This window comes from Ictidomys tridecemlineatus, chromosome 10, assembly GCF_052094955.1.
Source record: "Ictidomys tridecemlineatus isolate mIctTri1 chromosome 10, mIctTri1.hap1, whole genome shotgun sequence".
In the NCBI taxonomy this organism is placed as follows: domain Eukaryota; kingdom Metazoa; phylum Chordata; class Mammalia; order Rodentia; family Sciuridae; genus Ictidomys; species Ictidomys tridecemlineatus.
The window spans coordinates 34,925,990-34,953,511 of NC_135486.1; the positions used below are offsets into that span (position 1 = coordinate 34,925,990).

The window sequence follows — 27,522 nt, forward strand, 5'->3', positions numbered from 1 at the left end:
AGGCGTTTCTTTTTTTCCTTCCACCCACTCAGATCTGCTGACTCAAGAAGGTATCTTGTCTTTCTGTGTATGGAGTTCTATTCTCATTTTTGTAAGAGAATTGCAAGAATTGATGTTTCTCCTTCTCCCTGTTCTAGGGGCCCTCCCTTTCCTGCTCCATTATGAAGATGACCCTTCTGCCCCTTGGAGAACTTTAACTGAGGGAGGGAGATAGGAAATGTGCCTATCTATACAGTTCTTGGCATTTTCCTAGTTAGCTTCAGACACACAACAGAGACACACAGATGATGTCCAGGGTTATCTCTCTGCTGACTTCACTCCTGTGTGTTGAAAGAGGGACTAGCATTGAGCATCACGTTCCTGGGACTGAGGTCAGAGGTTTAAACCTTATGGGGCTACTTGTGTCCATGCACTGCAGATTTGTACAGGAAGGAGAATCCTAGAGACCTGGCTCCTAACCCTACATATGAGACTCCGAGCAAGCCCTAAAACCTCTCTGGACCTCACTGAGTTTCCTCATTTTACTTATTATGATTACTATTATTATGATACCTGGGATTTGACCCAGGGGTGCTTAACCACTGAGCCACATCCCCAGCCCTTTTATATATTTTATTAGAGACAGGGTCTCTCTGAGTTGCTTAGGGCCTTGCCAAGTTGCTGAGGCTGGCTTTGAACTTGAGATCCTCCTGCCTGAGCTTCCCAACTTGCTTGGATTACAGGCATGCACCAGGCTCGTTTCCACTGCAGTGCACCAGGCTCGTTTCCTCATTTTAAGTCAAAGGGCTTAGCTTTGACCAGAAGTACTTCTGCATGGATGCTTTTCTTTCTTCATCACTGTTACTACATCCCTTCTGCTGGGAAAGTACCTGATGCTGGGAAAGAAGTAGTCAGCCTGGGTCTTAGAGAGCTTCCAAGACAGAGGGCATCCTTTCCATTTCTGTAGACCAAATATCATTTCACTCTTCTGTTGGCTGTAGTATTTTTATTCATTCATCAGTGTTTATAAACGTTTATTCTCCTCCATGCATGCCTCCTGTCTTCCCTGCTGACTGGCCATCAGGAGGCCCAGATGGCAAGATTAGCATAGAATGGAAGCATAGACAGGGTCATCCCCTTGGGTTTAGACCCTTTTAATACTTCTGCTATATGAGATGAGAGGAATTTTAGAACAATGGGGGTTGATTCTTTCTCGCAGATTAGACTAGACCCTTGCCTTTTAAAGCAGGATTTGCCTTAGGTACCTTCTATCCCCTGAGATCCAAAGCAACTTTCTACTCAAGAAAATTAATTAGCAGTGCCAAGAATGACTTTTAAAGCTTCTCTAAGGGTGGATCAGAACAGCAGATTGACTTTGATACATGTAACAGTTTTCTGTCACTCAGCACACTGTTGGAAGTTTAGCAACTCTGTGAAGGTTTCTTGGATTAGTAACAAGTCCTTACTGAGCAGATACCATGTATCAGGCATTATATTAGGTGTTTTACTTATACCCTCCTTAATCCTTGAAATAATACCACAGAGTCTGCTTTTTACAGAAGAGGAAACATGTTCAGACATGTTCAGAATAATTCATTCTTTAGCAGTTATTTATTGAATACTTGGTAAGTGCTAAGCATTATTTTAGCTCTGGGGATGTATCAGTACATAAAACAGACAAAAGCAAACAAACAAAAACACAATCTTGTGTGCTTGGAGCTTGCATTCCAGCAAGGGAAGACAACACAATCAGTTAAATGGTACAGCTTGTCAGATGGTGATAGGTACAAAGGAGAAAATAAATAGGGAAGAAGGCCCCTAGAATGCCTGGAATATAGGTGTGGCATTGTGGTTTTTAAATGGAAGATCAGGGAAGGCTTCACTGTGGAGGAGGCTTTTGAATGAGCCTTGAAGATACATATTTGGGGAAGGGGAAGGAAGCACTAGGCAGAAGAAATAGCAAGTGCACAGGCCTGACAGAGTGGATGTTGAGAGTGCCTGATTCTAAGACCTCGCTCTTTATCACCCATGTTCCTGCCTCTCTAGTAGTTCCATTAGAATTCAGTACTTAGTTGATCTAGCAATTTGTTTTATCATCAAATATTTATGGAATGCTTATTTTGTACAAATTGCTACACTGATAGGAACAAGTCATTGGCTCTGCCTCGGGGACTTCTGAGTTTCGAGAAGGGGTGATCACCCCAATATCCAGATTATATTTTTTTCCAGACACTTTACCATTTGACCTTCATAGGCCTGGTGCTCAGATACCATATCCAGAGAAAGGTTCAGGGAGCTCATGGCAGATGAATGGCAGAGTCAGGGCAACTGGGTAGCCAAAAATGGATGCAGACAAACATGTGGGATCTCCAAGGCAGAGGGGCAGAGGGATAAAGGGTGGGATCACTTTGATGAATACACAGTTGAAACACACCCAGGGGAGAATGCAGAGAAAGTATGGCCAGCAGAATTGTTTCTAGAAGGGATGAGGGACTTCTGAGTACTCTTGTCTTTTGTTTGGCTGAGAAGGGAGAGTTGTTTCCCCAGGAATCTTTCTGAAAATAGGAAATGTTTGGGACCTTCCCAAAGAGCCAAGGAGAAGTATAGAAGTGGATAGGAAAAGAAATGGCTGGGCTGAAGCTGTGCGGATGTTTTGTTATCTTCCATTGAGCCCTCACAGGACTCCTTTCTTGATCCAAAAAATCTTATCTTTTTTATGTTTAGCTTCCTAGGTGGAGGAGTCAGAAGACTGCAGGTGAGGGGGCTGGGGAGCTCTGTGGCCCTAAGGTCTAGCTGTCTTGGCTTCCTGCATCTCAGGAGCTGTGTGAGCAGAGGTTAGGCTTGTGAAGGAGCTGTCCGCTAGCGCAGATGGGAGAGTGAAGCAATGGTTGGGTCTGTTTTTTCCTGAGCATGTGCTGTAGCAAAAGGAAGTTGCAACATGTTTTTTCCCCCTTCTTCTTCTTTTTCTTTCTTTTTATAGAATAAGAAGAGAGGAGGGGGAGAAAGAAAACTTTACCAGTACACTTCAGAAAAAGTTTCTAATATTTGATGGACGGTTATTACTCTCTTGTCCATAGTGTCTTTCAGATGTAGTTTTTTTTTTTTTTTTTTTAGTTGTAGGTGGACAGCATACCTTTAATTAATTAATTAATTAATTTTTTATGTAGAGCTGAGTGCCTCACATGTGTTAGGCGAATGCTCTACCACTGAGTTACAGCCCCAGTCCCAGATGTAGTTTTTCTTTCAGCCTTTCTTCCCCCTTTTGCACTGTCCAGTCTGCCTTTCTCTGAGACATTGTGTTGCTGCAGCAGTCTAGCTGGTTTCCAGTGAGGGAAAAAGCTAAAACAGGGATTACGGGGACCTTGAGTAAGCAGCTTGTCTATTGCCTCCAAGCCAGAAAAGTCTCTTAACATCATTATACACCTGGACAGTTGCTGGTTGCCTCTGCCATATGCTGAGAGCTGTTTGAATAGGACAGGTGGTTCCTGATACCCTCCTGGCCTCTCACTGCCATTCCAGTCTTTGTCATATACCAGAAGGTTGAGGAAATACTTGTTTTTCAACTCAGATCTACCTTGTTGGTAGATTCAAGACTGTGTCCAGGCAGAAGCTGGGAAAAATGGCTCAAAATATGTGTAGGAGGCAGAAATCAAGGCTGAAAGACCATACATGTTCATCTGGAGTCCTTGGTCAGATTTGAGTTTTTTTCTGTGTGTTGGAGCTGAGCAAGAATCCAGTTGTATTTGGAAATGTAACAGAAGATATATTTTCCTGATGAAAACTTTTGAGGTCTGGAAAAGTAATGGAACTAACTTTGTCTTTTTTTTTTTTTGGAGATTCATTTCCTTTCCCTTGGCTTTCTATACCTTAGTACAGCTCAAAAGTTCTAGTATAATCAACCTTTTGTCAGCTAAGGGATATTCTAGGTCATCCCTGAGGAGTTCTGCTTGCTCTGAGGAAGCAGGGGAAGGCAGCAGGTAAAAGTCAGCTGCTGGTGTTAATTGCTTTCCCTGGCAGAAGAGGGTAAAGTCCTTACCAGTGAGAGTTTTTGTTTGGGTTCTTTGTTCCCTTGTACCTATTGCTTGGGGCCCAGCTGACACAGAGCTCCTCCTTTCCTGCTGTTTTCTTTGAAGTTAGTCTCTGTCTTGAGGCTGGAGATGAGCTCGGGGAGGGTGGTGGTGGAGAGAGTGGGGCAGGAGTGATTGTTTTCTGGATCCCAATGTGGGCACATAAACCTTTTCCCACAGGAACTGCACTGTCCTATATGTTAGCCACTAGGCAAATATGGCTATTTAAATTAATACTAAAGTTAAATAAAATTTAAAATGTAATTTCTCCTTCACACCAGCCATGTTTCAAGTGTTCAGTAGTCAGTCCTTGGCTACTGTATTGTGTAGCAGATGGAGAGCATTCTATCATTACAGAACATTCTCTTAGGTAGCCCAGGATTCTGAGATAATTGTTCTACACCCTGGTAAAGACTCATTTGAGCTGGAGGGGACTTACTTGATGGGCATGAGGAAAAGTTTTGAGGCCCAGGTCAGAAGGCAAATAGAGGTAATCATTTAGAAAAGGATCTTTAAAACATTTAGTTTGTCTTGTTCAGGACTACATCCCAACACAAGATGGTCATCTAGCTTTGTGGATCCCAACCTGGGTTAATAGTCAGATTCACTTTTGAGTAGTGTTTGAAGGTACAACTTTCTGAGCAGCACTCTGTATCTTTTTGAGTCCAAAATTCTACAGTGTTGGTATTGAGGAATATGTATTTTTAGTATGCTCCCAAGTGAGAATTATCTGGGTTTGGTAACCATCCATTTATCTTACCGATGCTCACATGTGTCCAGCCACAAGGTGCTTACTCCTTTTTTAGAAATCCTTGCCATCCAGAGCCTCACAGAATGTCACCTCTATCTCTTGCACTTAGTGTCAGCAGAGGTTCAAACATGCTGTGGTGTGTTCCCTGACACCTGGAGTCAAGGCATATCTTCAGGTGCCTCATCTGCCAAATGCTCTGGGGAGAAACAGACACATGGATCACTCCCAGGATCCTTCTGACTCTCTCACCTTTTTGAGAGACTGAGGAAAGGTCTGAATCTCAGTAGTGGAGTCCCAAGAACCATCCAGCTGGTATGACCTGTGTGTACTTCCCACCTGTCTGCCTTCTGCTTCTGTTTGTGTGTTTAACATGTGCTCTTCAAGGGTATTCGTCTGGTTTTCTGTGAGGGACTCTACCATCCATTCCTGGTTAGAAATGATCACAAATATTACTTCTGTCTCAAGACCTTCGGTAGATTTCCCCTTACCTCCAGTGTAAAGGACAAACTCCTAAACGTGATATGTGAGCAACCCACTGCTCCACCCTCACCTTCCAGGAGAGACCCATCCTTCTTACCCTACCATGCATGTGGGGAGTGCTTCATTTCCTCTTTGGCCTTCCATGTGGTCATTCATCTGTGCCCTTTCTGGTCAAATTATATTTATCCTTCAAGGCTCTTGTAAGATTTTATCTATCCATGTCCTCAGAGTTAACCATATTAGATGTGCTGTTGGCAGCTCATACTGCCTGCATGGCCGCGGTGAATTTGAATTATATAGTCACCACCATGTCCTCCCCTGCCAGACAGAGCTTCTTGGAGATGAGGACGTATCTCATTTGCTTGGTATGCCCAAGTGCAGGCAGAGTGCCTGGCCCTTCATGGGAGCACTTGTCTTTTTTTGGTTTCTGATGAGGCTGCCCCAGGGGAGCAGCCTTCTTCCCCTCAGTGGAGCTCATCAGCTCCAATGAGAAAAGTGTTATTTAGCAGCTGATAATTAACAAGCAGGGCATGAGTCTTGGCTGCCTCAGAGGCAAAACTGTAGTTAAACAATAAAGTTTTAAAAATCATGCATTACTATGTCAGCTTCAGAAGCAGCTACTTCCAGACATATCCCCACCCAGTTAGAGAAGATCATTAGAATAATGAGTGAGTGGAGCCAAAGGATTCTCCTCAGCCCGGAAAAGAGCCCAGGGGACAGACCTGGCTGGCAGCAGCAGGGAAGAGACCTTTATGATTTTGGTCTCTGTGGTGGGCGGGGCTGGCTGGGGAGTGTTGGGTGGAAAGGGCTTCCTGAGAAGGATTGGCAGTATTCTCTTCACTCCCAGTTTCTATAGGTTGGATTCATTTTGTCAGTAGGCAGAAGAGACATTGGGAAAACTAGGGTAAGAATAAATTCTGACATTATTCTAAGATGTGAAAGCACATACTTTTAAAAGTGATTAATTTTTATTTTAAAATACAGATCCTTTAGCACTTCCTGGGGGGATACTCATCTTGTTTTCTTCTGATGCTACTGGGGGTGAGAGAGGAGGGGCTCCTCCTTTTAGGTTAGAACCAGAGTGTGAGGAATTCCCCAGCATCTTGTTGGTACCCAGACACTAACCACAATCTGCATCTCCACTCAGGCGTTCTAAGAAACAGTCTGCCAGAGCGGTCTGGTTAGTAGCTTCAGAGCAAGGGGAGCCTGCTTGAGAGGTGGAGGCTTCCTGTTTGTGTGTTTGTTGTGTATGAGAGTGTGGCTGGAGAAGGCCCTGCCACCTTTGTGTGGGTGGTGAGCACACCTGCTTCAGTACTCAGCTGCAGAGTTCAGTGGGAGACACCCTTTCAGGGTCTGCTTTATTATGAACAAAGCAAAAAGCCCATTCTAGGAAATCAAAGAGGCTACTTTTTGCAGGTTTACCCAAAAGGTACAGGGCCTATATTTTTCCAATCCAAAGTTAGGGTCTGTCTGGAAAGTATTTTTTCTTGGGGGATGGGGAGTGGGTGCTACTTTCAAATCCAAAGAAAATCTAGGATATGTGGTTTGAATAGGAAGTTTCTGAGAGATTTTGTAACTTTATGTCATGTCTGGGTATCTTCTACTCATTGTTACTGTGGTGGGAGGGAGGTTGGGTGAGCAGTGTCCTGTGCCTCTTGTTGGTTGAGCTTGGTTGGCCTTCCTGCTGGTCCTTTCAGGTTTCTCTGCTGGCTTAGTGGTGGTGGTGGCTGTTCTCCACACCATGTGTGATGGTTATGGTAGTGACTCTCACTTACCCACCCAAGTTTGTGCATTGAGTGAAGCCATCAGTTACCCTTATAGCCAAATGTAAAACATGTGGTAACATCTGGGCAGAGGAGGACTTAATAAAGGACTAAAACCAGCTGACTCATCTGGGGGCCAAAGCCTTCTTGGTGACATAAGCACAGAGGAGCCACAGCCAAGTTTGGCTTGAGTGGTGCAGAGGTGCAGTCCTTCATGAACTTCAGTGTTCCTTTCAGAAGCTTTATCACCACTGGACCTGAATGTGTCACCAGTGTGTATGCATTTGTTAATCTGTTCTTTCATCTGTTCAGTGGGAGCTGATGGAGGCAGACTCATGTAAGCAAGGTATTTCTTATGTTCTCAGATGAGAGAAGATTTATTTATAGGGGGCTGGGTAAACATGGAGGAAGAAGCCACGAATTTCTCCAAGCACTGATGCCAATCCTGAGATGATCTGTGATCACATAAATGGGGAACATTCAGCAGTACACATTTCCACATTAAGGCTCTGAGAAGTTCTTCAGTAACAGAATCTATTTAACTTTATTTAACCTAGTGATTCTGATTATAGGACCCATTTTTACACATTACTTATTACCATCCTACAGGGTACTGTTTGAGAAATGACAATAAAAAAATCTCTCTCCTTTAAGAGAATCATCCAGTGGTTCAGGAAAAAAGTCACTTGACCTGGACCAACACGTTTGAGAGCTTTGAAAAAGGTGTGTGTATGTGTTTGTGTGTGTGTGTGTGTGTGTGTGTGTGTGTGTGTGTATGAATGCTGGGGGGTGTGGCAGAGAAGGGCCCCCGGCAGGTGGCTTCTATTGAAGTTGGCCCTGTCTGCATCCCTGTTGGCTTTGTGCTTTTGTCCTGGCTTGAAAGCACTGAATAGCAGCTACATCTGTCATGCCTGGGAAGCAGCACTTTGGGCACTTTGCAGTGTGGGGGTGGTGAAGGAGCAATCAGCAGATACCCCACTTGAGGCCCAGGCTGCCTGGAGTTCCTAGGCAGTGGAGAAAGGAGGGGCTGGGGATCTGGAGGCAGCTGCTTTCTAATCCTGGAAGTAGAGGGAAGCAAGATTTAGCTCCCTTGTCTCTCTGCATTCTCCTTTTCCCCTGGGGGAGATGGTGTTGACCCTGGAGGGTACAGCTGGGAGGAAGCAGGTGGGCTGGAGTTTTCTCTCTTCTCTACCCATCAAAGGGCTCTAGAATATGGACCAAGGCAGAAAGGTACTCAGCTCACCTTTACCTCGGGAAGTAGAGATGAAGGCATTTATAATTGTGAAATAGTTTGAAGTTTGTGGATTTTTTTTTTTTTTTTAAACATTTAAGAGTCTGGGCTGGAACTGTTTTTAGACCACTGGGGGCAGGAGCTGGGTAGGAATGAATCGTCTCCCCGATGGCTAGCTTCCTGAGAAATGCCTGGGAGGCCTTGCTGGATTCTTCACTTGGAAGAGACCCAGGGATAGGGGTTTCCCGGAGGTTGTTGTAGGCCTCAGGCCCTTCTGGCACGGCTTAGCAGGAGACCATGGTTATTTCTAAGGAAATCAGCAGTTGGGAACAAATGGAAATGTGGGATGAGAATCAGTTACTCTTCCTGGGGATTATACACTTCCAGTGTTGGACTACCGCAGTATAATTAAGGAAGGACCGGGATTTCCTCTCTGATTGACTGATTGATTTTTTTTAAATTTTATTTTTGTTGTTGTTTTGTTTGCTTGCTCTCTTTGGATCTTCCCAACAGAGAGGGAGTTTGCCTGTCCTCATCAAGAACTAGAGAGAGGTGTCCTTTATTTCCCAGACCTCTAGATTGCTCCCTATCAGGCCCCATCACTCAGATGAGGGAGGAGCAAACCCAGCTTGGGGTTGGTGGCCCTTTGTTAATGGAAAAAAGTGCAGATACTATTCCCCAGCACCCTGCCCCCAGAAGTCTGGCTGGGCTGGCTTTGTACAGGACATAGCAATATTAGCCACTGCTGCCAACCAGAATTGTACTTGCAGACTCCCAGGCTCTAGCGTCTCTGGAGGGACCAGCATCCTGACCCTTAGGACTTGCCATGGCTCCAAGGGAGGAAGCCCTTGCCAGGAATCTCTGAGTTCACTGAGGTGGATGTGGGGTGAGGGTGGAGAGGGCTTGGGCACAAGAGAGGAGATGAGATGACATGCTCCTTCCCCCATCAGCTGGGGATGCATCACTGCTGCTGGGAAGACAGACCTTCAGGCCTTTTCTAGACAAATTGGTCATGATGGAAATTCTTTCTTACCCACCTCCTAGCCCGGGGCGTGGCTTTACTTGTTCAGAAGAATCTTCTGGTTTTCCTTGTCATGGCACTGTGGGCTAAGCCATTTGTCACTGTCCCTCAAGGCTGGACGGCAGAGCAGTGACTGAGTCCCCTGTAGTTGCTCTCTGCCTTGCTCTCCCCTTTTTTGTCCTTCCATCAGTCCTGAGCAGCTGGTAAGATCCTTGTGGTTGCAGCCAGTTCATAGTAGCCATGTAGTTTGGGAGGCGATGGCACTGCCCTCATTTTGTTTTTCCATAGGTCCTAGCCTTGCTGCCTACTTCCTGTCATGGCCCTGCTTGCAGCTGTGGCACATCTGGACCTAAACAGAGTGTCTTGTTGTCCTGCATGATAAAGATCCCATATTTCCCCTGGGTGACTGGCCACAATTATTTCTGGGGAGAAGCAGGACTTCCCTACCCCAGGCACTCTGGAGACTTCCTCAAGGCTCTCTCTTTATGAGTCCTGATCTCTGAGCAGCCTGCCTGTTCTTCTTCACCTGCCCCCAAGGAGAATGGTGGGAAGGAAGTCCTGCCAGAAGTTGTTTTTGGTTTGTGAGGTAATGGCCTTTGGTTTGAGAAGCATGTATATATCCCCTTTCTTCAAGATCTGTGGCCAGAAGCACTAGATACTCCAGTTGCCTTGGAAACCAGATTGGCTGAGGCAGAGAAAAAAGGGGCTGGATGTAGGTACTAGAGTCTAGGAGCGATTCCCTGGGTCCCCTGTGCTTCCCTGGAGAATCTACATGCTCTACTCAGCTAGGCAAGGCTGTCTTAGATTATTCAAAGGAGACAGTGAAGTGACTTGTCTATATATAGATACTCAGTGAGTAACTGAAGAACTGGAGCTAGATCCAGGGTTGTATACTTTCTAGTATATTCTTCTGTCAGTTGGTAAACTTCAGCATGTGTCCTTGAAGTCAAGAACTATAGAATAGTTAAACCATACCAAAGAAAACTGACAGTCTTATAAGTGAGTGAGTTGAAATAATCCTTTTCATTGGGGGTAGTGGATGGTAGTAGAGTAGGTAATTTTAAAATATTGAAATTGGGCTTTTCAGAATATCAGTGAATTTTCTTTCTCTAGCATGTATATCCTTAATTCTCTTGGACTTCCATAATGTTGTGTGTCCCAGAAATTACTGGCTGTGTGGGAGGGTAGAGTAGGGGAGGGTTCTTCTGCTAATGGATTCAGTGCTTGCTGTGGTTAATCTATAGAATGGATCATCCACATGGAGATGGTTGAGGCTTGTCTGTACCTAGGCTCTTTCTTTGAGGATATATTGATACAATAGCAGGCTTTCTGCCTTTTTGCCTCTATGAAACCACTAGAGCTCACTGAAGTCAAGATTGGCATTTTCATTCTCTGGTTCCTATCTAAAAAAATTGGTTTCCAGAGATGCTGGAATAGTAGGTTGCACCTGGGATCATTCAAGCTGATCTTTTCCTTGTATGTTGATCACTTGAGCCAAGGCAAGAGGGGTAAGGACTTGCCCCCGGCCACATAGTCACATAATGAAGGAACTGGTCCCATAGGAACAAGCTTATGATAGCAAAGGTCTGAGCCTTAACCTTACTTGTGCTCCATCTTGGCCAAGATTGCCTGTTCCCAGGTCAGCCAGGCCTTTTGCAGTTCTAGCCTTAAGGGTCCTGTGTAGGCAGAAACTGGCCCTCTCCTTCTCCTTGTGGTCTCTTCTCATGACCTCTAAGCCACCTCTCCATTTACTTTTGGTGCTTACTCCTGGCTATTACTTCCTCCTCCCCACAATTTTTTTATTTTGAAGTTTTCCAGATATGTGGCAAACTTGAAAGAATTACGTGGCAAACACCGAGAAGCTCAACCACCTAAAATTCTATTTTTACTCTTTTTCACTTTTCCCTTTTACTTATTTACTTTTTACTCTATTTACTTTATTGTCTCTTTCCATCTTTTAATCTCTCTGTCCATTTACAGTCTATCTTATTTTGGGGACACATTTCGTAATAAGTTGCAGACATCGTTGTACTTCACTTTCAAACATTTCAGTGTACACAGGAGTTAATTAGAATTTAATATACTTATTCATACTTTTATTTATAAACTCTGTTTTTAATTTATAGATGAACATTATTTATTTATTTATTTATTGGTGCTGAGGATTGAACCCAGTGCCTCACACATGCTAGGCAAGTGCTCTACCACTGAGCTACAACCCCAGCCCCTTGTACGTTTTTTTTTTTTTTTTAATGGTAAAGTTTATGTCAGTGAAATGTACAACTTTTTGGTCATAATTTGATGCATTTGGATAAATGCCTTCATGTGTATGACCCCAAACTCTGTAACACACAAAAGTTTTTTTGTACATTAGTTAGTTCCCTTATGTTCCTTCCCAACCATCCCCTTATAAATCATCACACTTATGAAGTGGTTTCACCATAGATTAATTTAGCCTGATCTGGAACTTTATATAAATGGGTTAATCTTTATGAACTTTTGTGTGTGAGGTTCATTCACATGATTTCATTTATTGGTAGTTTGTCCCTTTTTAGGCAAAGAAGTGTTCCCTTTATGGATATGATATGGTTTCCTTATCCATTCTCCTGTCGATGGGCATTTGATTGTTTTCAGTTTTTGGCCATGATGAATAAAGCTTCGTAGAGCAATCTCATATAAGTCTTTTTGTGGACGTAATGTTTTCCTTTCTCTTGAGTAAATATACCTAGGAGTGTAATTGCCAGGCTTGGGAGGCTGTTGCTTCTTGTTCCTGTTGGAGACTCTGCCCTGCCCTCTCACTGTACCTGGCACCCAAGATTGCACTAGAAAGTGCCTTATTGTTCATCTGGAGTAGTCTCTTATCCAAAATAAGATTCTCCTTGAGAGCCCACTTGGCTGCCTCTGCAGGACTATTTCTAGGGAGGGGGACATCCATATAGAGTTCCTGCTATTATAGAATAGTTCTTTGAATTCCTCCCTTGAGGAACCCCACAGGACAAAACTAAATTTAGCCCTTTTACTGTGACAATCCTGTGCCATTTTATGACCATTACCACATCCAGTCCCTCAACTACTCCTTTAGGCCAATTGCCCTAGTTTATTGAGCCATTTCTTGTGTGTCATGGTTCGGTTCTCAGATCTGTTCCATCCTGGTGTCCTCCTTTAGAAGTTTAATACTCTTTTTCAAACATGTTGCCTAGAATTGAGCACTAGAACGTAGTTGTGGTCTACACTCAGATTCTAGATGTGTGAGAAGTGCAGAGTGTGGTTGGGTTTGGATCTCTTTCTTGACCCAGGTACTTGATCTGTCAATGAGCTGAAGGCAATAGCAACTCTTTGGCAGTAACAACATAGTGTCAAATCAGATGAGTTAATGTTTGTAAACATACCGCAGATCTAAGGTGGTGTTCAGATGCTCAGTTCAAGCTTCCCAAGTTAACAGTACCGATTGCATTCTTCCTCTGTGCCATCATCTTGGTTCATCTTGGCCTCTACCTAATGACAAAGGCACTATGAAAATAAGCTTGATTAAAAACTCTGGTTTAAAATAGTGTGTCTTGGTCTGGGGTTGTGGCTCAGCGGTAGAGCACTCGCCTAGCATGTGTGAGGCCCTGGGTTCCATCCTCAGCACCACATAAAAATAAATAAGTAAAATAAAGATATTGTGTCCAACTACAACTAAAAAATAAATATTTAAAATAAAATAAAATAATGTGTCTTAGCATTGGTGTTACTGTACTTTTAGACCAGATATGTTTTTGTAGTGGGTGATTGTCCTGTGTTTTGTAGGAATTTGCTGGATCCCTGGCCCCTCTACTCACCAGATGCCTGTTGCAACTTGTCCTTCCAAGTTGTGGCAATAAAAATTTTGCCAGACAATTGCCAAATGTCCCTTGGGGGACAAAATCTGCCCTGGTTGCGAACTATTCCCAAGGTATAGTTCTTCTAAAAAGGGCAATCATTCTTTGCTCTTTGTGAATATGGTTCCAGGTTATGTTCTTTACACAGTCTTCAACTTTTTCATGGTTGTAATACACATGGATTTCTGTTACCATAGATTAAATAACATCAGTCCCCCAACAGCATGGCTCAAATGTCAGTTGCCATGGTGTATTAGCTCTGAGTCATTGCATAGAGTACAAATTTTGCTGTTAGCTCTTCAGTTTACAAATCACTATGTACATAACAGATGCTCATTATGGTCACTGACCAATCATGTTTGTCCTTTAAGAGTCAGCTGGTGATTGGTCACTGTCCATCTGTTCAGTTCACTCACAGGGAGGTGTATAGTTTAGTTGCTTCTTTGTCTCCTTGTGAGAAACTTGTGATATTTTATAAAAGTGGGCAATCAATAAAGGGAATTGGGGAAGAAAGATGAAATTTCAACAAAGAAATGAAAAATAGTAAAGCTGGAAGTGGAGTTTGAGCCAAAAATAAATGGAATTATAGAATGGACAGATGACGTGGGGATGTGGACACTGTCACCATCCGAGTCTCTGCACGTGCAGATGGGGAAACTCAGAGAAGGCAGCACGCTGACGACACTGGGGAAAGGGTCTTGACAAATGCAGAAGAGTCCCAGAGGAAGTGACACTCGGACAAAAAACGTCACATCAATAGCACTCTTGGAGATGTTTCACAACTGAAAGCACAAAGGATAAAATGTTAGAAACTGACATTTGGTGAAATAGAAAGGAAAGTGACAGTTTGTGAAGGCCTGGGAAGGCCTGGGAAAGATGTTCTCACTGCAGTGCATGTTAGCCAGAAGCCAGGCATGGTTCAGACTGCTCTGGATAAGGTTTTTACAGATAAACTGAAATCAAAAGTTACAGTAGGAGGCGTGTGAGCCCAGGCCAACTTCTAAAAATGTCATAGTGAGAGTTCAAAACACTCACCCACAATAGCACAGGAAGAAAAAGAACTCTTAAGTCAGATCCAGGTAAGAAGGGAGGGAGCAAAGGCCCTGGGGCCAGCAGCCCTGGGGCGGGGTAGCACCACCACTCCCCAGAGCTTTACAGAGATGAAGTCCTCATTCTCAGTGCTCTAATGTTTTCAACATGTTTACTAAATACATATGAGGTTTATTGTTTTAAAATTTCCTTCTTCATTTATAACTTGACAGAAAAATTTTAAAACATTTTGACAACATTTTTAAAGGTCATGGAACAATCTAGATTCTTTCCAGCAAAAATTAAGATTGTGAGGCCATACAGCAAGGTTTGCCTGTCTTTATGAAAACATGGGTAAACACACACACAATATTTCTTTTGCTTTTTCAAAATATTTTATAAAAATATATGTACATATGTACATACATAAAAATGTATGTACATAATTACAGTTTACTTTTTTCTATTTGAAAATAGAAAAAAATTATGATTTCTACCTCATTCTTCCTGATAATTGCTTATTATATTCTATGATGTGGATGTGCCATTATTTCACCAGTTTTTTAAATTGATATTCAGTTTATTTCCATTTTTTTTTTCCAAATGAAAATACATGACATGGAAGTACCTTTGAACCATTTTTGTCATGATTCCCGTTTAATGGATAGGATGGTGGCGATTTTGAGTGTGAGAAAATTGGCTCAGGCCAGGTAGGCTACTGGCTGAAGGTGGTGTCCCAGAGCCCCTGCTTTAACCACAGTGCTTTACACCTTCTCTTCCCTCTGCTTAGAATCAGTTTTGGATAACAAAAAGAACAAACTGTAAAAAGAGTTTATTGAGTAGGCCTAATTCTAAATGCATTTGTATTATTATTATTAACCAAACAGCCCTATGAGATAGAGACCGTTGTTACCCTGTCTTATAGGGGAGGCAGCTGCAGGTGTGAGGAGGTTAGGGAACTTACCAGGCCCCACAGCTGGTGAGTGGTGATGCTGGCCCCCGCCCCAGGGACACTGGCTTCAGAGCCTTTGCTCCCTCCCTTGTTACCTGGATCTGATTTGAGAGTTCTTTTTCTTTCTGTGCTGTTGTGGAGGAGTTTTGGGAACACTCGTATATGACTTTTTGGGGGTTAGTTTTGGCTCATATTTCTCCTACTATAATCTTTAAACATCTAATATCTAGCACACTGACCATCTTGTCCTTATTTAGTTCTTTTTATTACTTGCAAGCTTGATAAGCTTGCTGTCTACTATGTCTTCAGCCAGTATGTTGGTAAAATATTAGGCAAGGCTTGGTTTGTCATTGTAGGTACTCTTGAGTTGATTCAACAGGCAACTATTTATTGAGTACCTCCTAAATGCCACATTTTGGGTTTGGGACTTAGAAGATGAACAAGACATTGGTCCAGCCTCCAAGAGGTCTATAGTAGGAGGAACTGACTTGCAAATAATACCAGAGTGTCGACCTAGGTGTTCAGTGATTCTTATGGGAACAGAGGAAAAAAAGGTGAACTCTGCCTGAACAGGAGGTGACATTGTGCTGGTCTTGGAGGGACACAAAGACATAAAGTCATGAAAAGACATGGCTCGTTTGAAGTCATGAAGTTCAGTGTAGCTTAAGTATAGGGACTATTGGGAGATGGGGTAGAGATGATATGTTGTAGGAACTGGGAAGGACCAAGTTCAGAACTTAATCCAGTGGAGATATTTAAGGGAAAAAATGTCCTGTGCAGATTTGCCTTTCAGAAGTAGTGGGACAGAGTAAGTCTACCATCTAGAAACCAGTTAGAACACACCCAAGAGAAAGGAGCTTACTGAGCAAGAGGAAGTGAAACTGGAAAAGGGAAGATGGATTTGGGAGATCTTTCCAGAGACACAATTGGATTGATTCTGTGAATGATGGAGGAAAAGAGGGAGAGAGACTGAGGTTGACTACTTTTCGGTTTACATTTGGGAACCCAGCTAGATGGTGATGTCATTGCCATTTACTGAGATCCTGGAGCAAATTGGAGGGGCAGTGAGTTCAGTTTGGCATTTGTTCAGCAGCTGTCCTCAAGCCATTAACTGACACTTTATTATTGGTCATTTATAGCAACTGCAAATATTATCTAAATGCTTTGTCATCTCCCTCCCTCTTTCATTGTCATCCCAAAGGCTTGGCAGGAAGGAGATTTTATAAGTACACCTCATAGCAGTCAAGGCATTCCTCTGGGCTATAATTTAATAATTCTGCTAAGAAGCAAATGAGCCTAGTTTGCCATGGCTTTGTGGGGATCCCAGGCTGGGTTGTGAAGGTCCAGTTCATGATCTGTTCTAGAGCTTTGCAGGGACTGCTATTATGTTAAGCTGCCTGTCTTATTTATTCCTTTCCCTTTCAACAACAAAAATGCCAGACATGTTATTTACATGCTCTCACATTATTTTGTCTACATATTGTTTCATTTTCCTTCTTGACTGTGAGCCCTTGAAACCCCAGGTGCTCAGTCTAGGGCCTGGATGGAGCATGGCCTGGTTCTGAGGGAAATGTACTGCCCCCAAAGCAGGGCACAGGGCTGCTGACCATCACCACCTACAGTTTCTTGCTGCACCCTGGGATGTGATTCTTACAAGATTGGGATCTTTTCACTGAATCATTGAGGGTGATTGTAAGCTGGTTCTTGGTATAAGCTGTATTTGAGATTTCCCTTGAGAGCATGTGCATGCTGTGGGTAATTATAAGTGTTTAGCTTGTTCTAGTCTGAAGAGTATTCACCTTGCTAGAAAAAATGGACAGACTAGGGATGAACTTCCCCCATTCTCTTTTTTGTATAGAAGCCCCTGCCGCCTAAACTTTGGATATGGCTTGAAGACCTAGCTTCTAGTAGTACTTGTGTTTCCATGAGCTCTCTTCCCTCTGTTTTGTGAGGGCCTGCCCAGTGGGTGTGCTCTGGCTTCCCTATGGGCTGTAGCTGGGTCTTGGATGCATCATTTAGTATCTGAGTTCCTCAGTTCTCCCTGAGCTGTGACCTGACTCGCTGTGGCTGCTGCCACCTGCTTTTTTCTTCAGGGGATGATTATGCTAGATGGTCAGAATTCACTCATTAGAGAGAAATAGGCTGGATCTTTCCAGATCATTCCCTTTTGAGATCTCTGTCTATAGGTTGGTCTAGGCTAAACTATGGATTTTGTCCCCAGATTTTTTTTTTCTTCTTCTCTACTTTGAACTCTAAATCAATAAGGTTACTTCCTCCCAGTGTGGTGGTGTTCTTGTTAATGTGGTTTTTGCTAGCTAAGGTATGTGTGCATTTTTAAACATAATAAACTAGATTTTCCTTCCTGGTCAGAATTTAGTTCAAAGTAACTGTTCCCTTGAGGTCTTGAGTTAAATAAAACAAGAATTTGCCAGGTGCCCTGCTCTTAGCAGAAAGACTGAACCTCTCTGTCACAGATGTCTTTGTGTTTGCTGTCTTGTGTCTGGGTCATTTTTACTAACAGTGTGGGAAGGACTGGTTCATATCTTCTCCTTGACCATGGATTCTCCTGTATTATGTTACCATAGTACTGATCTGTCTTCCAATTCTCTTTCTTCTCTCTTTACCAGCTGTTATTCCAGTGGTAGGTATGTGGAATTGTGAACAGGGATGTGTGTGTGTGCGTGCACACACACATAATACTTTTTCATTTTCTTCTTCCATCTTTTCTCTCCCTCCCCCTGTACCTCCCATTAGATCTATTGATTTAGTATAGATGCCATGAATTGCATCCCACTAAATTAGAGTGATAAAGATGAGCCTGCATTTATTACTTCTAATTAAAATTTTAAGTTTGCTTTGGCAGTCATGCAGGACCAGATTGATAGAGGCTGCTTAGGCAGGAAGCAGTGCTACTGACCTCCTTCTTTTTTTTTTAAACTCCCTTGTGTTCAATCTCCCAGGGATTGAACATAGGGGAGCTTTTAAACACTGTGTCACAACCCCCCCAGCCCTTTTTCTTCTTTTTTTAAATTTTAAGACAGGGTCTCACTAAGTTGCTTAGAGCCTCACTAAGTTGCTGAGATTGGCTTTTAACTTGCCATACTCCTGTCTCAGCCTCCTGCCACCCTGATTACAGGCATGTGCCATTGCACCTGGATCCTTCTGTATTAATTTGATGACCTCTGTGAGTTATATCTAGGTACAAAAAAACCAGTTTGGAGAGTTTAGTGTATTGCCTTCCTCCCACCATCTCCCTTGTCTTCCAGGGAGGGATGCCTTGTATTTTGTTAAAAGCCATGGCCTGTAAAGCTGCTGAGCCTGCCCATTTAATCAGTAAGTGTTCATTGTGACTCTTCTGTGCCAGGCTCTGCGTGGGGCCTGATGGATGGAGAGATAAATGGGGCAGGCCTGGAACCAGAGCAAGGATGGGAGACATTTAGGGGAGGCAAGACAGGTCAGCAGTAGACTAGCATTAGCTGAACAGGGTTTACTTGTCCTTTCTTGTCATGGGTGGGGAAAGCCTGGAGATGAGTTTGAATTGTGTCTGAATCTTGGCTTTATCATTTACTGGCTGGATGGCCTTCGGCACATTGCTTGGGGCTTGATCACCCACACCTGTATAAGGGAGCCAGCAATTGCCTGTACTATAGGGCTGTTAGGAGGTTTAAATATAGCAGTGTTTTCTATAGATACACTGTACCTGGCACATGATCAGTGCAGTACAAATGGAAAATTTCTCTTTTTTCCTGCTGTGTAGCTAGCAGCAGTGGTTTGGGGCCTTGCCTGCCCTTTATCATCTTTTGGTTATGTTCTCCAGGAAGATGCAGGCCTTTGCTTCAGCTGCCTAACCTCCCGCCCTCCACCCTCTGGCCAGACCTATCTTCCTCCTGGAGCCCTGTGACATCCCTCATCTCTGCTCCCTCCCTCTCCAGCCAGGAGGACATCTGGCCTTTGGGGCATATGTAACGGTCAGCCATCTCCGACCAGGGCTTCTAATGTAAGACCCAAGGCATGCCACACCTCAGAATCAAGCTCTTTGATTTCATTTTAAAAAAGAAATCCATGCAATGGTAAAGACTCAAACAATAAATGAAAGTTTAAATTGAAAAGGAAAAAAGAAAAATTCATGTTTCTCTCTAGTACCTTCTCCCGTGTGATCAATATTATTAACTTATTTTTTGGGAAATTCCTCCAAGAAAAATATAAGCGTCCACAAATCCATATATCTTCCCTCTGTCTTAAGAAACAAAATAACTACAATAAAAACACATGAAGGGAATTATACATTCTATTTAGTACTTTCCTTTTTGACTTTTAGAAATTTAAAAACTACATATAAGAAGGAAACATCATCCATATTACTACCATTTATAGTAAACCACTAGTTACCTTTTGTGTGTGTGCTTCTTTTTTGTATGAATATACTCAAAACTTTACTTAAGAAATGTGAATTCAGTTCCAATAATAATAATAATAAAACTAGAGCATTAAACATAAAGCCAAAGTGTCACCTTTTCCTTGTCTGCAATTTCAGTTAATAATACCCTGCTCTTTCCACAGGAGTAGGTGAGGAGCTGCCTCATTTTTTTATAAGGGTGCATGGTATTTTGTTGAATGGATTTGCTGTCATTTATCTGACTAGTTCCTCACTGGTAGACATTTAGGTTATTACTTAGTTTTTTTGCCATTAAAATGCTTTATGAATGTAATTGCAGGATGAATTCCTAGCTGTGTAATTATCGAGTCCAAGGTTTGAACATTTACCATTTTGATAGATATGGCCACATTTCTCCAAAATTGAGTAATTTATATTCCTACCCAGTGAGTATATGAGAAAGTGCCTTTTCTGCTAAACTCTGTACATAAATCCAGGATTTTGTTTTGGTCAAACATTAAAACAGTTTTGCCAGCTTGGTGAAATTATTATACTTGGTTTTTTTTAATAAACATTTCTCTTTTAATGAGTTACATTGAACATATTTCATTAGGCCATCAGTGTTTCTTTTTCTTTGAACTGCCTGTTCTTATTCTTTAGCCATTTTTATAATGGGCTGTTAATCTTTCAAATTGATTTTCTAGAGTCAAGTTAGCCTTTTATCCATCATGTACTACAAATATTTAGGAAATAAAATAGGAAAATTTGTCATTTTCAGTGTGACTTTTCAGCTTCTTGCCTTTTGTTGAACATCAGCCCTTTGTGACCACCCTGGGGGATCTTGAGGATGAGGGGGTATATCAGGGATGCTCACCCCTATTGGAGGCAGGTCCGATCTCCTGACCAGTGTGGAAAGGATGTTTAAAGGCTTTTGGTGCTGATTTTTTCAGAGATATTAATAATTGTTTACTGAGTATTAAATGTTGTCGCTGTTTTATATATAATGTGTATATGTGTATGCATAAGTAGGTTTAGTTACATATATAGATATGAATAAATATACATATTGAACTGAGATTCTATTATATAAAGTTTTGTAACTTAGTTTTTCATTTATTTCAACTACTTTAATTTATATATATATATATATATATATATGTTGTAGTTGGACACAATACCTTTATTTTATTCATTTATTTTTATGTGGTGCTGAGGATTGAACCCAGCGCCTCACACATCCTAGGTGAGAGCTCTACCGCTGAGCCACAACCCCAGCCCCTCAACTACTTTTTGGTAAATAAATTTAAATTAATTACAGACTAGAATTTGTGCTGCAAAAGAAAAAAAACATGGTGCTACCCTAGGCTGTGACAATAACGGTGACTGAAAATTTAATAGACACACAGGAATTCATTATCTCATTAAATATTCTTCTAAAATATCATTTTGGGGTCTATGAATTGAATAGAGAAACTCATTTTTTAAAAAATTCTCAACTTGTTGAGAATGTAAAAGGATAATAAAAATGGTAATTAGAGTTGTGGTTTTGAACATATTCTTGGAATATTGGCCTTCCAGAGAGAATTATTTCAAATAGCTGAAGAATTACTTATCTTTTTGGACTTTGTAAAGACAGAGTTTTGAAAAGATCTAGTTCACAGGACTATGGTACTAATTTATTTGTGAGAATTAAATATAAACATGTCAAGCCAACTAACGGCAGAGATAAGAACTAATGTGACAAACAGCTGGAGCAGATGGGATCAGAGGCAACCAATTCTAAAATTACTTTGCCCTTGTAGCAGCATATTAATATTTAAAATAAATTAATTATACATTCATTGTGGTGTTTTTTAAAACAATGAAGCCAAAATAAATTCTTCATACCATCAAAAAGATACATGTACACACATGAGTGTGCGCACACACACATATACACTACAAAACTGCTTAAGCATAAAGGTTTTTATTGAACAGCTCTTGGCCTGAGCCATACACATTTACGGGATCCTCTGCTTCTCAAGCTTAATGTAGGTCTATCATTTTGTATAAAAAATAAGACTAAACTTAACTTCAACAAACTAAGATTCTAGTGTTGCAGAAAATCAACAAATTAGACACCACAAATGCTAATGGCTGTCAAAATTGAGCTCCCATCCCAGTCACCTAGAGAGTTTGAAAGGCAGCTTGCTAGTCCCCACCCTGGAATTTCCAATTCAAGAGGGCACTGTGGGGTCCAGATTCTGTACTTTTAACAGGGGACCAGGAATGCCACTTTAAGAACTACTGGCTGTGACAAGTATAAGAACTTAGTACCAGGCCAGGGATATAGCTCCGTTAGTAGAGTGCTTGCCTTGCATGCATAAGGCCCTGGGTTCAATCCTCAGAACCACCAAGACAAACAACAAACAAACAACCAAAAAAAAAAAAAAAAAAAAACACCCAAGAATTTAGCACCATCCCCAACACTGTTCTGTGGGTGACTCCATTAGCATACTATCCTCCACATTTGCCCTGCAGAGGGCAGCATGGAGCCATCCCTCTGTGAAATGCCATTGCTCAGCATCTGGTAAGAGAAGTCCAATCTAGCTAATGGGTGCTTTTCTGCCAGCCCATAGTGCACTTGGCAGCTGAAGCCATATATGCTGTATTTGAAATGTTGATAAACTCACATTTTAAAAAAAGCAGTCTGTTGCTGGGTATTGAGTTTGTTAGCCATTTCTAGTTAAGGTGAATAATAAGCTGCACCTGTGATTAGTATTTTAGGATAAAATTGCACAAGTGGAATTTCAACAACAGAGGGTTTGCACTTAACGCATTCTCAGCCTCCATTGCTGGCTGCTGATGTCATGGACAGTCTTGGGCAAACTTAATCTCTCTGTCTTCCATGAAGAGGTGGGAGAGGATTTTAGGAGTTGCAAGAGCAGGGTTTCAATTGTAGCTTGTCACAGACAACTGGTTGAAGGCCTTGAACTAATCCTTCAATAGTAAGTTATCTTAGTTATAAAATAGGCTGTCCCTTCCCAGGGTAGGCACACAGGGTAGGTGTGAGGTGGGTGAGCTGCCCCCCTGGAAGTACTTAGCCATTCATTTCCCAAGGAGCCCCCACCCCCTCTTGGACCTGCTGCCCATTTGAGCACTGTGCTCAGGGGGTGATGGCACTTGTCCACAATGCTGCCTCCCAAGCCTACTCTTTTCTTTACACCCTGCAGAGCATCCAGGCCAGCCATCCCTTATGTGGTACGGAAGAGGTGTCTGTAGCTACAGATAGGAGTGATGGTTCTGGTCTGAAAGCTGGTGGCTTAGTGCACGACACACAGAGCTTTCCCTGACCCCAGCTGCATTGGGGGTATGTGTGCATGCAGAGGTCTGTGGAACAGTGGGCACTATACATCACCACACCGAAGTACTTGGTGCTTGAATCAGACCATCATTCTTAGCACCGAATCAGAATCAGTCTTGGGAAGGGCTGTCTTCCTTCCCTCGTAACATGCACACCCTGTCTCCAGCTGCCCAGTTTAGTTAGTAGGGAGGAAAAGCTCAGGGCTGCCACGCCAAAGTCTACTTCCCTTCCTTTATCCTGGGCCCTGATTGCCTGCTGCCCAGGGCTATGAATAACCACATAAGTGAAATGGGTGTGGTCAGGATCCCAGCTGCCCACCCCAGTGTGACTAACACATGGTAGAGGGGAACAGAATAATAATAGCCAACACGAATACAGTGGTCACTGTGCATGGTACACCTTTCTAGGTAATTTATATATTATATGTGCATCAGCTCATTTAATATGACAGCCCCATCAAATGAGGCAGGGACTTTTATCCCATTCGACTCATAAGAAAACTGAGGCACATAGGGGTTAAGAAACCCCTGAGTTCACACAGTTAGTGAGGAGCAGTGCTTGTCAGAGGTGATCCTTGGAGCTGGGCTTATCCCTTTCCAATATGGTCCTCACATCTGCCTGACTGGTGAGTAGTACCTGAGGCCATGGTCTCCCTGATTTCCTTCCTTTTCTCTGGCTTTCAGCTTGGCTTACAATGTCTTTTTGGGGGACCCTGTGATGGAGATGGGAGGGGAGATAAAGGAGACCAGGTACAACCTGAATCAAAGGCCCTGTCCCTTTTTCCTCTGGAGAGGTCTGGAACTACATTTGGGTACCTCCTGTGTCTCCCTCACTGCCACTATCCTGGCATCCCCAGGCAGTGGGTTCTGTGACCTGGTCCTGACCCCTGCCACACTTGGCAGGTGCCCTAGGCTGTTGCACTGCAGTGTAGCACATGTAGCAGTTAACCTTTCTATAGTGCGGGAGAATTTCAGACACAAACTCTGTGGGACAGAAGGAAGTCACAGTATTAGTTCCAGGCTTAGCATGGGCTTCATGCTGTTCAGCCCTCCCCCCCCCCCCCAGGCCCTCTGTGACTAAAGGCCTGTGGCTTTTCAGTAGGAAGACCCTTCCTTCTTCTAGCCTGTGGTGCTCAGAACTGTGGTCCCAAGCCCTTTGGCCACCACTGTCCTTGTTCATTCCAGAGGACCTTTCCCACGTGACTCTCGTGGCTTTGGTTGTTTACCTGATGCCCTAGTTCCTCTGCTTATGGCCCCTGACAGCCTTCTGGGAGCCCTGCTCCCTTTCCCTATCCCCCTCTGGCTGGGAGCACAGGCCACCTTTCCTGCTGTTCTTTACTTAGCCCTGAACTCCAGATTAGCACATTCTTGACTTCTTTCTCTACGCTTTCTGTCTTCCACACTTGTCTGCAAGTATCTTTAGCACTTCATGGCTCTGCCCCATGATGTCAGCCTGCCTGCCTGGCCAATTGGGAGGTATTGCTTGCATGGCTTGCTTGATTTTCATATCCACTCACAGATTTCTGATAAACATGTGCCTGGATATATATCAATTACCAGTCTTCTTGAAAAATTCTTAGTATATTTCATTAAGAATTAAGAATATTCTGCTTTTCAGCTAACTTCATGGAGGATAGACATCTTGCAGCCCACTCACAGTCACTTTTGGTGAGGAACCTCCATCGACAGAGTTTAGATACATAGAGAGAAGGAGCAACAGGGAAAGGATTGTGCCCAGAAATTCCTTTTCCCTAATGTAGGAAAAAACTAAACAATCCATATACCCTTGGGTGAAGGGAGGGAAAAGGGAGGGGTAAATAGAAACAACAGGAGACCTTTCCCTTCAGAAACTTATATTGGGGGAGATAGGCACAGATTTACAAAATAGTAAATGCACGGGATTTCTAAGGCCAGCTTCATTGTATTACCCCAACTTGCCCCTTCTAGCAGATGACTTTCTAAATCTGGGAGTATGCTGTGAACTAGACTTTCTGATGGCAAATTCTCTTTTGCCTTGTGCTGTGTACCTGTCAATGGCAGAAAGAGTAGAACTTGCATTTAGCGCTCCAAGTTCAGGGGTGCCAGAGATGTGCACTAGGGCTTGGCCTCGGTGCATCCTCACTGAGCATGGCTCTGGTTTAGAGCAGGGATCTGATGCCCAGGTGGTAGTCACTGGGCTAAAGACAGAAACCAGGCTACTATCCTGCCAGCTCTGGCCTCAGTCAGCCATGACCCTGCTGCTGTGGCAGTAATGCTGCTGGCTTGCAGTGATGAGTGCCTTCCTGATAATAAAACCCTTTAGAGGCTTTATTTCAGGAGCTGCTCACAAGGGCTCTGTGAGAAAGAAGCTAGGAAGGTCTCATTGTCCTGCCTTCTGAACTTGGAGCATCTCAGAATGGTACTCAATCAGATATTAACAAATTCCAGACCAGGGCCCAGGTCTCTCCTGGCTGTAGATATACAACCTCACACAGTTGCCTCTGAGTAAATTTGACAGCTTTCTTCTTCTCTGGGCCTCTGTTCCCAGGTGCCTGTAGAGGGCGACAGAGATCTTTCCTGCTTGGCTGCTCTGGAAACATTTATTTGCTCCTGAGCCCTTTGAATTTAGCACTCTTATAGCACATTAGCTCACTGGGTTATAAGCATTTTTAAAGAAAACATTTCACTGAGAACTTTTTATTGGCCTTTTTGGATAGGAATGGGAGTTCATTTGCCAGGATGGATGATCTCATCTTACTTCTGCTGGAACTGCACATGGTTTCCTCTTTGCTGATTATGTATTTGGCCTCAACATATCCTGTCCTGCTTTTCTTGTCTGTGATGCTGAAACATGACCTTCCCAGAACCACCTAGAATCCCAGGCCATCAATACCAATGCTAGGGTCATTTGATCCCCAGACTGATGTGTTCATGGTTCCCTAATCAAAGTTTTCATTATCTGAGAAATTCTTTCTTGACTCATATTCCCGTACCTTTAGCCTTTTCAGGATTTCTTCTACCTTGGCACCATGGTAGGTGTAGTGGGTGGCCATCTTTTTTTTTTTTCTTTCTCCTGATGCCAGAGGCTCTGGCAGTGCCTTAGCTACTCTGCTGTTTTCCCCACTGATGGGGAGCCGACCCTGTGGGGAAAGAGTTGTATGTGGGATTCTTCTTTTATCTCAGTTACACACCCTTGATGGAGAACAGGAAGAGAGGGACAGATTATGAACACTTACTGTGTCTACCTCTTCTCCTGTCCTCCCTTTCTGAAGTAGGACCAAAGAGACTGGACACGCCAAGAAGCAGGCTTATTGACTGCAGGGTTCAGAGGTGGCTGTCACTTCAGAATTCTTCCTCTGAACAAAGAGTTTTGAAATTCTTTGAACTTTATACCCAGTGTGTGTGTGCATGGGGTTGGGGGGCTCTACCCCACTGCTTTGAACTTTCAGATTAGGGCCCCCTTTGGCCTTGACTTTCAGCAAGGCCTGTAGTAGGAGCTTCATAAATACTTGTTGAATTGAATTACATACACACGAAATCAGCCAGTGCCGCCTCCTACTCTTCTCTTTTTTCCTGGATTCATTCAAATGAATAAAGTGAAAAGTAGCAGAACTCAGGACCTGTGCAGTGTTCTCATATGGCCACAAGGTGGCAGTGTGACCCCATGGGGATCTTTCCTCTTGCAACTACTATTCTTAGAGTGCTCCCAGGAAGACTGAGTTATTTAAGTGATTCTTTCTGGATACGTGCTTGGGGAATTGCCTCTGCAAAGTCACTCTGGGAAATTTCAGCTTCTAGCCTCTCTTAACAGCTGGGTAGTATGTTGGGTGCAGTGGTGCAGGCCTGTAACCCCAGCTATTTGGGAGGCTGAGTCAGGAGGATCATGAATTCAAAGTCATCCTCAGCAATTTAGTGAGGCACTAAGTAACTCAGCAAGATCCTGTCTTAAAAGAGTGGAATGTGGCTCAGGGATTAGGTGCTCTGAGTTTAATCTCTAGTACCAAACAACAACAACAACAACAACAAAACACAACTGCATTGTGTGGTTGAAAAGCCTGGCTTTGGAGTCTGTCAGGCCTGGATTCCAGTTCTGGGCCTGTTTTTCTCAGAAACTTAGCTTTGGGAATACCACTTCTTTGAGCCTCAGTTTTTTCATCCTATAAAATGATAATTGTTATAAAACTAAAAAAGGCCCGGCATATCATGGGCCATCGCATAAATGCATGCTAGTTTTATTGTTGCAAATTTATGTGTTTGCCTTTCACTGGAATCTGACTCATTTGTAATCTGGCTCCCTCTTGGTCATCTGATCTTACTAACCAAGACTCATGCACTCTCCAGCAGGCCTCTCAGCCCTCGCTGCTGCATCACCCACTCACCCATCCCCTCCTCTGCTCCATCTTGGTCAGTCAGTGCCTGATTCTTGTCATTTCCCCTGACTGGGTGAATTCCTTTTGCCTGTGCATTTACTTCCTAACCTTGCTCTCTCCCTGACACCCCAGCCCTTGAAATTTCCAAAGCACTTGAAGTGTGTACTACATAGGGCTTTCTTGAATTCTCATGAAGATGGAAAGTCTGCAAGGACCCTTGCCTCAATTATTTTGGCATCTGTAGTAAAAACAACAGCTATTGAGCACATGTCAGATACTCTACTAGGTGCTTTGTAGTATATTTGACCCTTAAAACATATCTG

The 27,522-nt window shown here is 43.1% G+C and overlaps 1 protein-coding gene across 1 annotated transcript in view; it reads left to right on the forward strand.

Moving 5' to 3' along the window:
* Positions 1-27,522, forward strand: part of Mapkapk2 (MAPK activated protein kinase 2) — a 44,496-nt gene that overhangs the window by 10,677 nt on the left and 6,297 nt on the right. The gene's annotated exons all lie outside the window — the stretch shown is intronic.